Below are 12,934 nucleotides of genomic sequence, written 5' to 3' on the forward strand. Positions count from 1 at the left end.
ACCTTAATAATTCTGAGACCACGTTATCTACTCACATGAAAGCGAAGGAGCACTCTATTGGTGACATAAATACCAGTTCAAGTATCCTTAGGCACCATAAAGGTCACATTGCAAACCACTCTGAAGCATGTGTATCTTCTAAAGAATTATTCCTTTGTGAAACAGTACCCAAACGTCAGCCATATTCCCCTCACTTTCCTCTCAAAGGAGTTGTATTTTATTTTTATCCCTTTCATTTTAGTCATCTGATTGATACTAATCTTCCTGTGTGGATACTTAAACATTATCTCCAGCTTGCTACTATTGGCTCTTTTGTGACTTTAGTATATTTTTTAAATGTTATCTTCTATGTCAGTTTTAACAGATCGTTGGGAACTGAAAATTTATGCCCAAGTATCTGATTTTTGTAAAGGTTTTTTTAAATTACTGCTACCAGTCACGAACTTTAACTATTGCATTACTTATTTATTTAGCGATATGTTTAGAGGGAATACCTCATCTTCAGGCTAAATGGCACTACAAAAACAATTTTACTATTATGTCATACCGATGGTACATTGTTGTCGCATCCGTAGTTTCCTACGAGCAGATCAGAATGGGAGCTAGATGCTAATCCCAGTAATGAGGCGGCTTGCCCAACTCGAAATCCTGGTGCTGGAAATTCTTTGCAGGTAAGGGAACTTGGTGGGATAAGGGACATATACTTCTGACGAAATAACTGAGACAAAACACGAGGTAGGATAAGACCACTGTTGAACCCTAAGCGGCACCAACAAATTGAATGTAAGTTGTGCAATCCTGCATGTACCCTATGCAGCTAAGTGTCACGAGAAACAAAAGTCCCGTCCCAAGGGCAGAGTAACTCAGGTCCAGCATCTGAGGCAGGTGTCGAAGGAATCTCCCAGCGGCCCTGCTTATATAGGCTCGTCTGATGCAATCCCCCATGATCATGCACATCTTTCGTGTCCTGTCAACCTTACAGAACAGTCTGTCATAGCTAGCCACGTAGCTCCAGCGTCCCTTGCCTCAAAAACACAACCCCTCCTGCTTCCCAGCGCCCTGGATGACTTTAGGTTGCTTTCCTACATTTTCATCTTATGCATTATTATGCATTTCTACTCACATTCGCGACACTTCCCACCACGAGGGGAAAATTTTGTAGTCTCTCTCCTCAGAGACTGCAAAATTGTGCTATCAATGTGTTAGCTTACGCCTCTAGCATTCGACTTTTTATTAAATTGTAAATTTACATTTTCTTTATACATTTGTTTTTCTTTAAAGTGTATTCATGTTTTTTAAAACCATTTGTTTAGCAAGAGGCACCCGATACTTACACGTTTCAATGGTATTTTACAAAATCCTATTATGAATATACAAATTCATTAACTCAGTAATTCCTTTCTTTTCAGTAGCATTTAAAATCATCTTAAAGTTTACATATAGTTATTCATCCTCCACATCACAATTATTTAAGTACATAACACATTATCTAGTCATAACACACTAGAAATTTCTACTTTCTGTACAATCATGAGCACATCATAATTTCTTTGTTTACAAGGGCCACACAAACAATATTTTCTCAAAGGATCTATACAAATCATGGGCACATCTTACTTTGTTTTCAAGGGCACACGAATGATTACATCTTGAGGCACACACATAATATCATCTCCATTATTATATTAATACAATCTTATTCTTTTATCTCTTGTCTGATCTTGACATTAACATTACTGGTGATCGTCTTTTGATCTCTTCCAAATATCTTGTTGCTACTATCCTTCTTCCATAACTCATATGGACACACTCTCCTGCCTCGTATCTGATAGGCATTCTTTCTAAAATGATTTCCTCATTCTCTCCTACTTCCCTATGAGCAGGTTAGTATCTAACCATTTCTCTACTTTGATACTGATTTTATAATTTTATTTCTTACACAGATTTTACAACAATCGTCTCTCATACTCTTAAACATAAATTTATATTTATCTACAACATTTACAGTATCTGCAAATACATAAAAGGATTATTACAATTACGATACTTGAGTCCATATAACTCCACATGGACATACTGCTTAGTGAAAATCTGCTAAAAGTGGTATTTTGCTGATATAAAATTTCATTCTCCAATTCATCTAACTTATGTCTAGCGGCATTTGAGTCATCTAACTGTCTTACATGTTCGACTGGCAAATTTAAGGTAAGCTCTTATATTTTGCTTTTCTTCGTTAAAATGCTGTCTCCGTATTCAGATTTGGAACAATATCATCATTTGTTACATTTGTTCAAATTATGTGCTCAGATTGTATTAATATTTGAGCACCATAACCTTTACATTTTCCTAGAAATTTTAACTTGCCATGAACAACTACATCCCTGGGCTCATTATCACTACATAACACTGTAAGACCTTCATCTTTAGGTGCTACAAATAACCATTCGTTACCTCTGATTTGTGTCTGTTGTTGTTGTTGTTGTGGTCTTCAGTCCTGAGACTGGTTTGATACAGCTCTCCATGCTACTCTATCCTGTGCAAGCCTCATCATCTCCCAGTACCTACAGCAATCTACATCCTTCTGAATCTGCTTAGTGTATTCATCTCTTGGTTTCCCTCTACGATTTTTACCCTCCATGCTGCCCTCCAGTACTAAATTGGTGATCCCTTGATGCCTCAGAACATGTCCTACCAACTGATCCCTTCTTCTAGTCAAGTTGTGCCACAAACTCCTCTTATCCCCAATTATATTCAATAGCTCCTCATTAGTTATGTGATCTTCCCATCTAATCTTCAGTATTCTTCTGTAGCACCACATTTCGAAAGCTTCTATTCTCTTCTTGTCCACACTATTTATCGTCCATGTTTCACTTCCATACATGGCTACACTCCATACAAATACTTTCAGAAATGGATTCCTGACACTTGAATCTATACTCAATGTTAACAAATTTCTCTTCTTCAGAGACGCTTTCCTTGCCATTGCCAGTCTACATTTTTTATCCTCTCTACTTCGACCATCATCAGTTATTTTCCTCCCCAAATAGCAAAACTCCTTTACTACTTTGTGTCTCATTTCCTAATCTAATTCCCGCAGCATCACCCGACTTAATTCGACTACATTCCATTATCCTCATTTTGCTTGTGTTGATGTTCATCTTGTACCCTTCTTTCAAGACACTGTCCATTCCGGTCAACTGCTCTTCAAAGTCCTTTGCTGTCTCTGACAGAATTACAATGTCATCGGCGAACCTCAAAGTTTTTATATCTTGTCCATGGATTTTAATACCTACTCCTAATTTTTCTTTTGTTTCCTTCACTGCTTGCTCAATACACGGACTGAATAACATCGGGGAGAGGCTACAATCCTGTCTCACTCCCTTCCCAACCACTGCTTCCCTTTCATGTCCCTCGACTCTTATAACTGCCATCTGGTTTCTGTACAAATTGTAAATAGCCTTTTGCTCCCTGTATTTTACCCCTGCCACCTTTAGAATTTGAAAGAGAGTATTCCAGTTAACATTGTCAAAAGCTTTCTCTAAGTCTACAAATGCTAGAAACGTAGGTTTGCCTTTCCTTAATCTTTCTTCTAAGATAAGTCGTAAGGTTAGTATTGCCTCACGTGTTCCAACATTTCTACGGAATCCAAACTGATCTTTCCCGAGGTCCGCTACTACAAGTTTTTCCATTCGTCTGTAAAGAATTCGCGTTAGTCTTTTGCAGCTGTTAATTATTAAACTGATAGTTCGGTAATTTTCACATCTGTCAACACCTGCTTTCTTTGGGATTTGAATTATTATATTTTTCTTGAAGTCTGAGGGTATTTCACCTGTTTCATACATCTTGCTCACCAGATGGTAGAGTTTTGTCATGACTGGCTCTCCCAAGGCTGTCAGTAGTTCTAATGGAATGTAGTCTACTCCCGGGGCCCCTTGTTTCGGCTTAGGTCTTTCAGTGCTTTGTCAAACTCTTCATGCAGTATCATATCTCCCATTTCATCTTCATCTACCTCCTCTTCTATTTCAATAATATTGTCCTCATGAACATCGCCCCTGTATAGACCCTGTATATACTCCTTCCACCTTTCTGCTTTCCCTTCTTTGCTTAGAACTGGGTTTCCATCTGAGCTCTTGATATTCATGCAAGTGGTTCTCTTTTCTCCAAAGGTCTCTTTAATTTTCCTGTGGGCTGTATCTATCTTACCCCTTATGAGATAAGCCTCTACATCCTTACATTTGTCCTCTAGCCATCCCTGCTTAGCCATTTTGCACTTCCTGTCAATCTCATTTTTGAGACGTTTGTATTCCTTTTTGCCTGCTTCACTTGCTGCATTTTTGTATTTTCTCCTTTCATCAATTAAATTCAGTATCTCTTCTGTTGCCCAAGGATTTCTACTGGTTCAAATGGCTCTGAGCACTATGGGACTTAACATCCGAGGTCATCAGTCCCCTAGACTTAGAACTACTTAAACCTAAGGACATCACACACATCCATGCCCGAGGCAGGACTTGAACCTGCGACCGTAGCAGCAGCGCGGTTCCGGACTTAAGCGCCTAGAACCGCTCGGCCGATTTCTACTAGCCCTCGTCTTTTTACCTACTTGATCCTCTGCTGCCTTCACTATTTCATTCCTCAAAGCTACTCATTCTTCTTCTACTGTATTTCTTTCCCCCATTCCTGTCAATTGTTCCCTTATGCTCTCCCTGAAACTCTGTACAACCTCTGGTTCTTTCAGTTTATCCAGGTCCCATCTCCTTAAATTCCCACCTTTTTGTAGTTTCTTCAGTTTTAATCTACAATTCATAACCAACAGATTGTGGTCAGAGTCCACATCTGCCCCTGTAAATGTCTTACAATTCAAAATCTGGATCCTAAATCTCTGTCTTACTATTATATAATCTATATGAAACCTTTTAGTATCTCCATGGTTCTTCCATGATTCTTGAACCAAGTGTTAGCTATGATTTGTGTCCATATGCTTTCATTTAATACTACATACCTTTGGTTACAATCTTGGTAACTGGTTGTAGCATTCTAGCCTCACACATCTCATGATCATAAGTAGACAAAAGAACAAATGTTTGCTTACATATTCTGTGACTTTGGTCTACTTTTTTACATAACAATCGCTCATAGGTTAACTTTACATATTGTCTTTTCACATCATCTATTAACAGTACCTCTTTCTCTGGAGATACACGAGGGCTATCCACAAAGTACATTATATTTTGGGATTAAAAATAAGTATTGGAATTTTTTTTATTATATACAGATGAAAGCCACACTTAAATACTACTTTTCTACATAGTTGCCATTTAAATTAAGGCACTTATCGTAGCGATGGATGAGCTTGGAAATTCCTTTCGTCGTAAAATTCGGCCGCCTGCGCCTTCAACCACGTGGTTACTTCTTTTGGGACAGAAAAGGTGTGATGTTTGTGGCTTTCCTGGAAAGAGGCACTACAATAAACTCTCAAAGGTACTGCCAAACTCTGCACAACCTCAGAAGAGCAATACAAAACAAGCGCAGGGGAAAGTTGGGCTCAAAGATCTTGGTGATTCATGACAACGCCCGGGCCCACATGGCAAATGCCACTCGTGAAGTTCTCGAATCTTTTAAGTGGGAGTTGTTTCCTCATCCGCCGTACAATCCCGACCTGGCACCGAGCGACTTCCACTTATTCCCAGCAATGAAGAAGTGGTTGGCTATGCAACGTTTTGATGACGACGCACAGCTTCAAGAAGAGGTAACCACGTGGTTGAAGGCGCAGGCGGCCGAATTTTACGACGAAGGAATTTCCAAACTCGTCCATCGCTATGATAAGTGCCTTAATTTAAATGGCAACTATGTAGAAAAGTAGTATTTAAGTGTGGCTTTCATCTGTATATAATAAAAAAAATTTCCAATACTTTATTTATTTTTAATTCCAAAACGTAATGTACTTTGCGGATAGCCCTCGTATATGTTAACAACTATTTCTTGGCGTCTACTTCAACTGGTAGAGGCCACATTTTATACATATCAAATATACTGCTATCTATCGGGAATGTTTAATACATAACTTAATATGTTACCGGCTATAAAAACATCAAGGTCAATTACCTTAAGTAACTGATAACCGTTGTTCCCTGTTAGTGCTATTGGGAATCTTTCGTCTTTTATATAATCTTTTATTAACTCCAAATATCTAACTACTCGCACAGGATTAATCAAATGCGGTTCTAAAATACCTTTCTGTGTGTTTACAATTGCTGTGATTAACAAATCATATTCCCATTCTAGCTCATTGAAAATAGACAATAGCTGAATCAGCTGCTCATTAATGGTTATCAAAATAACTGCTCTCTGTAGCTGCATATCAGTGCTATTTTCAAACTGTAAAATGTTCTGACTGAGCCTTTTCATTCCTCGAGTAATTACCTGTTCATTTCTGGCTATTGAGCTGACAGTTTGATTAAAACTTGTTAACGTGGCCTTTACTATTGTGACTTGTTCTCGACTTAATTTTAACAGCTGTTTCTGTTCTCCCTCTAACACATCAATTTTTTACTTGAAATATGATACGCCATCTTCATCTAGAGTTGCAAATAAAACTTTACTTATTTCTCCAACAAACTTTAGTACTCCCTGTTTTCATATTCTTCACTTCTGTCCAATTAGACTGAGATTTTTCTATTTTTCCGATGCGCCATTCTAATGCATGTTTCGCACTGGCACATTCTGAGGCACTCATATTAAGTAAAACGAATCTTCTCTCACATAATGTCACAGCTATGGTAGCTAATACTTCAGTGTTTTCAAATTTCTTTTGTAACTTTAGAAAGTTAAAATAACTTCCAGTTCTCCATGTCACACTATGGAGACTGACAATCCTGGTGATGGTTGGTATTTTGTAAGGTGCAGATCCAGATGAAGTGCCACTGTTTGGACCGAAGTAATCCCGAAGGCTAATATGGCCATTCCAATTATCAGCTGTGTCATTGCCATCCTGTAATTAGAAAAATTCTTTCAAGCGATTGGCGTGTACCGTAAGGTACTTATTCTTTCTTATCTGTATGACCACATTTGGTCCTTTAGTTTCTTTTACTATGTATGGGCCTCGCCATTGACTATCTAATTTCCTTGACCTTCCTCTTCTGACACTTTCATCATATAGGAGGACTTTGTCTCTGAATTGGAACTCTATCGGATGCTGGTTTCTGTCATAATATTCCTTGTTCTTTAATCTAATTTGGTCATTATAGCTTCACACACACTGGTACATAGCTTGCATTCCCTCTTTTAGTTCAAGTAAGTAATTGTCATAATTATTTGTTATTTCTGCTGGGTTCTATTGTAGTACTCCCAGCACATTACACAACCTCACGAAGAACAACTCGTGCAGTGTGTACCCAGTTGCAGTATGCAGTGTTGTGTTAGATACAAATAACGCATATGGGATCCCTGTATCCCAATCAGTTTGTGCCCAAACTATGTAATGGTGGAGCATTTCAGTTAAGGTTCTGTGTGTTCTTCCTAGCGCTCCATTAGTCTTCGGACAGTAGCAAATGGTTTGAATTTTATCTGTGCGCAACACTCTGTATTGTTTCACTAACAAAGTAGCTGGCCATATCACTTAGTAATATGGATTGTATGCCAAACTTCAAAATGATCTTTTCTATTAGCACTCTTGCTACCGTTTTGAAATCTTGTTTCTCCATAGGTTCTGCGACCAGAAATTTTGTTAGTGCATCTTGAAAAGTAAGGATGTACTTATTGCCCTTGTCTGTGGGGGTCATTGGACCAACAATATCAATGTCACGCTTTTCAAATACAAGCTCAGGGGTAGTCGTAATTTCCATGGGCATTTTAGTTTTGTTCTGTGTAATTTTATTCCTTTGGCAGCTTTCGCATTTGCGAATATACTGCTCTATATTGGCTTCCGTGCCTTCCCATGTACAATATTCTTTTATTCTTTCATAAGTTCTTCCTATCCCCTGATGACCACCAATTGGTGAATCATGAAACTGTTTGAGAATTGTATTCTTCTCCTCTAAACTCAAATTAGCGGCCGATGCTTGCACAGCCGCCTTTTTTTGTGACTGCCTGTGTGTCTTTGCCTTCCACATGGCCTGAGTGTTTGGCCCTGCTTATCTCCCCTCCTGCAGCTGGCTCTTTTACGTCACCACATGCGACCTCAGAGACCACTTCTAAATTACTGCTCATCCCAGCTGTTTCAGCTGTTCCTGACCCCCTTTCAGTTGCATACCTGTCATCATCTACCTCGGTTGTTGCCCTCAAATTTCGTATTCTGGATAGGGCATATGATACCTGGTTTCCTTTACCACTTTTATACAGAATTTGGTAGTCATATTCTTCTAGTTTCAGTCTGAATTTCATTAACCTTGACGACGGATGGTAACACTGCTTACCCACATTAATGGCTTATAGTCTGTGCAAATTGAGAATTTTCGACCAAACAAGTACGGTCGAAAATATTTCACTGCCCAACATATAGCTAACATTTCTCTCTCTATAGTGCTATATGATCGCTCAGCTTTACTCAGTGTTCTTGAAATATATGCTACAGGTAAATCATTACGCATTGTGCCTTGACTCAAAATGGCTCCAATGGAAGTTTGGCTAGCATCTGTGGTTACTATAAATTCCTGTCCAAAATCTGGATGCTGCAATATTGGGGGATTTATCAGGTTTTCCTTCAACTGATGAAATGCTTCCTCCTGTTCCATTCTCCAATTATATACGAATCCTTTCTTTAGCAGTTCATAAAGGGGTTTTGCAATTTTACTATAATCACTTATAGAACACCTATAATACCTGCTGAGTCCGGGAAAACCTTTTAACTGTGTAGAAGTCTTTGGCTGCGGATATTGTCTCACTGCTTCGACCTTTTTTGGATCTAGCCTTAATCCTCCTGCTGTAAAAATGTGCCCCAAATGTGTGTGATCTCACACTTGTTGACCTGTAATTTTATATTATATTTCCTGAGTCTTTCAGATGTTTCTTCAAGTCGACTATTGTGTTCTACCAGTGAGGATCCAAATATTACTACATCATCTAGGTATATAAACACCTTTTCTCCCTGCAGTCCCATTAACACTGAATTCATTAGTTTTTGAAACTTATTTGGAGAGCTGTCTTTAGACCCACTGGCATCCTTTTATACTCATAATGACCATAGGACATACTAAACGCCGTTTTCTCTTGATCTTGCTCATCTAATCGCATTTGATAGATCCTTTAGCTAAATCAAGTGCCGAGAAGTATTTTGCCTTTCCTAGTCCGTCTAAGATCTCTATTATCGGAAGAGGATACACATTATTAATTGAGATCTCATTCAGGCGCCTATAATCGGCTACAATTTGCCATTTCTGTTTCGCACTAGCATCCATTTTCTTAGGAATCATCAATAATGAGAAATTCCATGCATTCTTGATTGGAACTATATCATCGTCTTGTAACATTTTATCAATTTCCTCTTGCAAGACCTCTTTTTGCCCGTACGGTATTCTGGAGGGCCTTGAACATACTATTCACCCTTCTGCTTCTGGTATTAATTTAATTTCATGTTTTGTAACATCTGTATACGTTAAATTATCTCCTGCCAAGTGGAAGATATCATTATATGCATGCATATTTCTGAAATGGTATTCCTTTCTTCACTATTTAAATGTTCAACTGTCAGGTTTCTCTCTCTCCACTTGCCGTATCTTATACACCACCTCAGGTGGCACTTTCTTTGTCACTAATACCAGACACTTCATAGATAGTCTCTCATGCGTTTTGTTTAGTACACTTATACAAGTGCCCTCCTTAACTCGTACCAGCGCTTCTGGTACATAAACACCAGGATTTTCTTCCTGTTTAGGATTAATCACCCCTGATTCATTTCTTGCATTGACTTTGATTCTAAGAATTCTCTCTTCTCAACGACCCATTACTATTCTTTGCCCCTTTTGTTCCACTCTTGTGGTTTCTCGTCCGCACTGACTTAACCTCTGTGTCACGGCACCAACGGTAACCGTATTTGCGCACTGTTTCGCAGTTCCATCTGCCATCGAACCAGCTCCAACTACATTCGTTAGATGTTTACTTCCACAAATGAACATTTACACTTTTGCTTGGTGGCTCCAACCGCCTTCTCACTTAATAGCTATCTCTCACGGCTACTGTCGCCATTGAACTGGCTCTGACCGTGTTCAATCTGACGTCTCGGTTTCGTGGCTCCAACCGCAACCGAACACATACATCTCTTTTTCTGCAGCTCCTACAGTGCTACCATTATAACTGTTTCTACAGGATTCCCTCCCTGTAGACTGACGTTCCCATGCTGTTCTTAACTCCGCCTCCCACTAATCAATACACATTTTGCTCCATAATCTATCACGGAATCCTGTCTTGTTAGGAAATCTTTCCCTAGCAAACCTTCAAACTGCAGATCTACCTCTGTCCCTATAACATGAACTGTATGTTTTACAGGCAGATCCCTTGCAATCTCCAATGCCAACTCTACTGAACCTTCAGTCTTTGCTATGGTATTACCGATTCCCCTTATCCTAATACTGTCTTGGGTTACATTTCAGTGTTCCATAAACTTCCCTTTTTTACTAAACTTATTTGTGCCCCACTATCTATTAAAAACTTCATTGAATTTCTTTTTCCTTTTGTGCACCCTAACTCTATAAAATTGTTTCTATTTGTGCAGTCTACAGTAAACACCCTACTGGAAGTGGCGCAATGCGACTGCCTTATTGCGCCTCCTTGTAGTTTACCGGCCTCTTATTCTTTTGTTTCACCAACCATGGGCATTCATTACACTGTCTCGCGTAATGGCCTCTCTGGCTGCATTTAAAACATATTACATCACTTGAATCTGTACATGGTGCTTTGTGACCTGACAAATTATACCGAGTACACTTAACCAGTATCAAACTTTCCATTTGTCTACAGTGCCCCTTAAATTCTCTATTTATCTCTGCTAGCCTGTCCGCCCTTTCCCGTTCCAAGTTCGCTAGCCTGTCTGTATTTTCTTTCTCTACCCGAAGCTTTCTATCCGCGTCTTTTTCGAAAACTCATACACATCTGTGCACACGACAGTCTTTTGCCATGTGCCCCTTTCCACAATTATAACACAATGGACTTTTAGTCTTGTCCATCCTTGGTGTTCTAACCATATTTCTCACGGTTGGCTTCTCTTTAGCCAATGCTATCGCGCTTCCCTCCATAGCAGCAATGTCAATGGCTTCAGTGTGTGTCATGGACTCTCCTCGAGCCCTCACTATTGTTTTGATTCTGTCGTCATAGAGTCCCTGTATGAACACGGCTCTTCCTAATTTCAACACTAGCACAATACTCCCAGCTAATTCAGCTTCTGCCATCACACCTCAGATGGCTTCTCTAAACTGACGCTGAAATGCGTCAATACGTGAACCCCACTGTGCAATGCTTTCACCTCTTTCCTGATGACTTGCAAACAGTTTACATGCAAAGTAATCGGTGTGTTTACAAGCATAATTTTCAACAAGTATAGCACATACATTGGACCAAGTGGTTGTCAAGTCTCTAACTAATACACTCCTGGAAATTGAAATAAGAACACCGTGAATTCATTGTCTCAGGAAGGGGAAACTTTATTGACACATTCCTGGGATCAGATACATCACATGATCACACTGACAGAACCACAGGCACATAGACACAGGCAACAGAGCATGCATGCACAATGTCGGCACTAGTACAGTGTATATCCACCTTTCGCAGCAATGCAGGCTGCTATTCTCCCATGGAGACGATCGTAGAGATGCTGGATGTAGTCCTGTGGAACGGCTTGCCATGCCATTTCCACCTGGCGCCTCAGTTGGACCAGCGTTCGTGCTGGACGTGCAGACCGCGTGAGACGACGCTTCATCCAGTCCCAAACATGCTCAATGGGGGACAGATCCGGAGATCTTGCTGGCCAGGGTAGTTGACTTACACCTTCTAGAGCACGTTGGGTGGCACGGGATACATGCGGACGTGCATTGTTCTGTTGCAACAGCAAGTTCCCTTGCTGGTCTAGGATTGGTAGAACGATGGGTTCGATGACGGTTTGGATGTACCATGCACTATTCAGTGTCCCCTCGACGATCACCAGTGGTGTACGGCCAGTGTAGGAGATCGCTCCCCACACCATGATGCCGGGTGTTGGCCCTGTGTGCCTCGGTCGTATGCAGTCCTGATTGTGGCGCTCACCTGCACGGCGCCAAACACGCATACGACCATCATTGGCACCAAGGCAGAAGCGACTCTCATCGCTGAAGACGACACGTCTCCATTCGTCCCTCCATTCACGCCTGTAGCGACACCACTGGAGGCGGGCTGCACGATGTTGGGGCGTGAGCGGAAGACGGCCTAACGGTGTGCGGGACCGTAGCCCAGCTTCATGGAGACGGTTGCGAATGGTCCTCGCCGATACCCCAGGAGCAACAGTGTCCCTAATTTGCTGGGAAGTGGCGGTGCGGTCCCCTACGGCACTGCGTAGGATCCTACGGTCTTGGCGTGCATCCGTGCGTCGCTGCGGTCCGGTCCCAGGTCGACGGGCACGTGCACCTTCCGCTGACCACTGGCGACAACATCGATATACTGTGGAGACCTCACGCCCCACGTGTTGAGCAATTCGGCGGTACGTCCACCCGGCCTCCCGCATGCCCACTATACGCCCTCGCTCAAAGTCCGTCAACTGCACATCCAGTTCACGTCCACACTGTTGCGGCATGCTACCAGTGTTAAAGACTGCGATGGAGCTCCGTATGCCACGGCAAACTGGCTGACACTGACGGCGGCGGTGCACAAATGCTGCGCAGCTAGCGCCATTCGACGGCCAACACCGTGGTTCCTGGTGTGTCCGCTGTGCCGTGCGTGTGATCATTGCTTGTACAGCCCTCTCGCAGTGTCC

Source organism: Schistocerca nitens, chromosome 10 (genome assembly GCF_023898315.1).
Source record: "Schistocerca nitens isolate TAMUIC-IGC-003100 chromosome 10, iqSchNite1.1, whole genome shotgun sequence".
Classification (NCBI taxonomy): Eukaryota; Metazoa; Arthropoda; class Insecta; order Orthoptera; family Acrididae; genus Schistocerca; species Schistocerca nitens.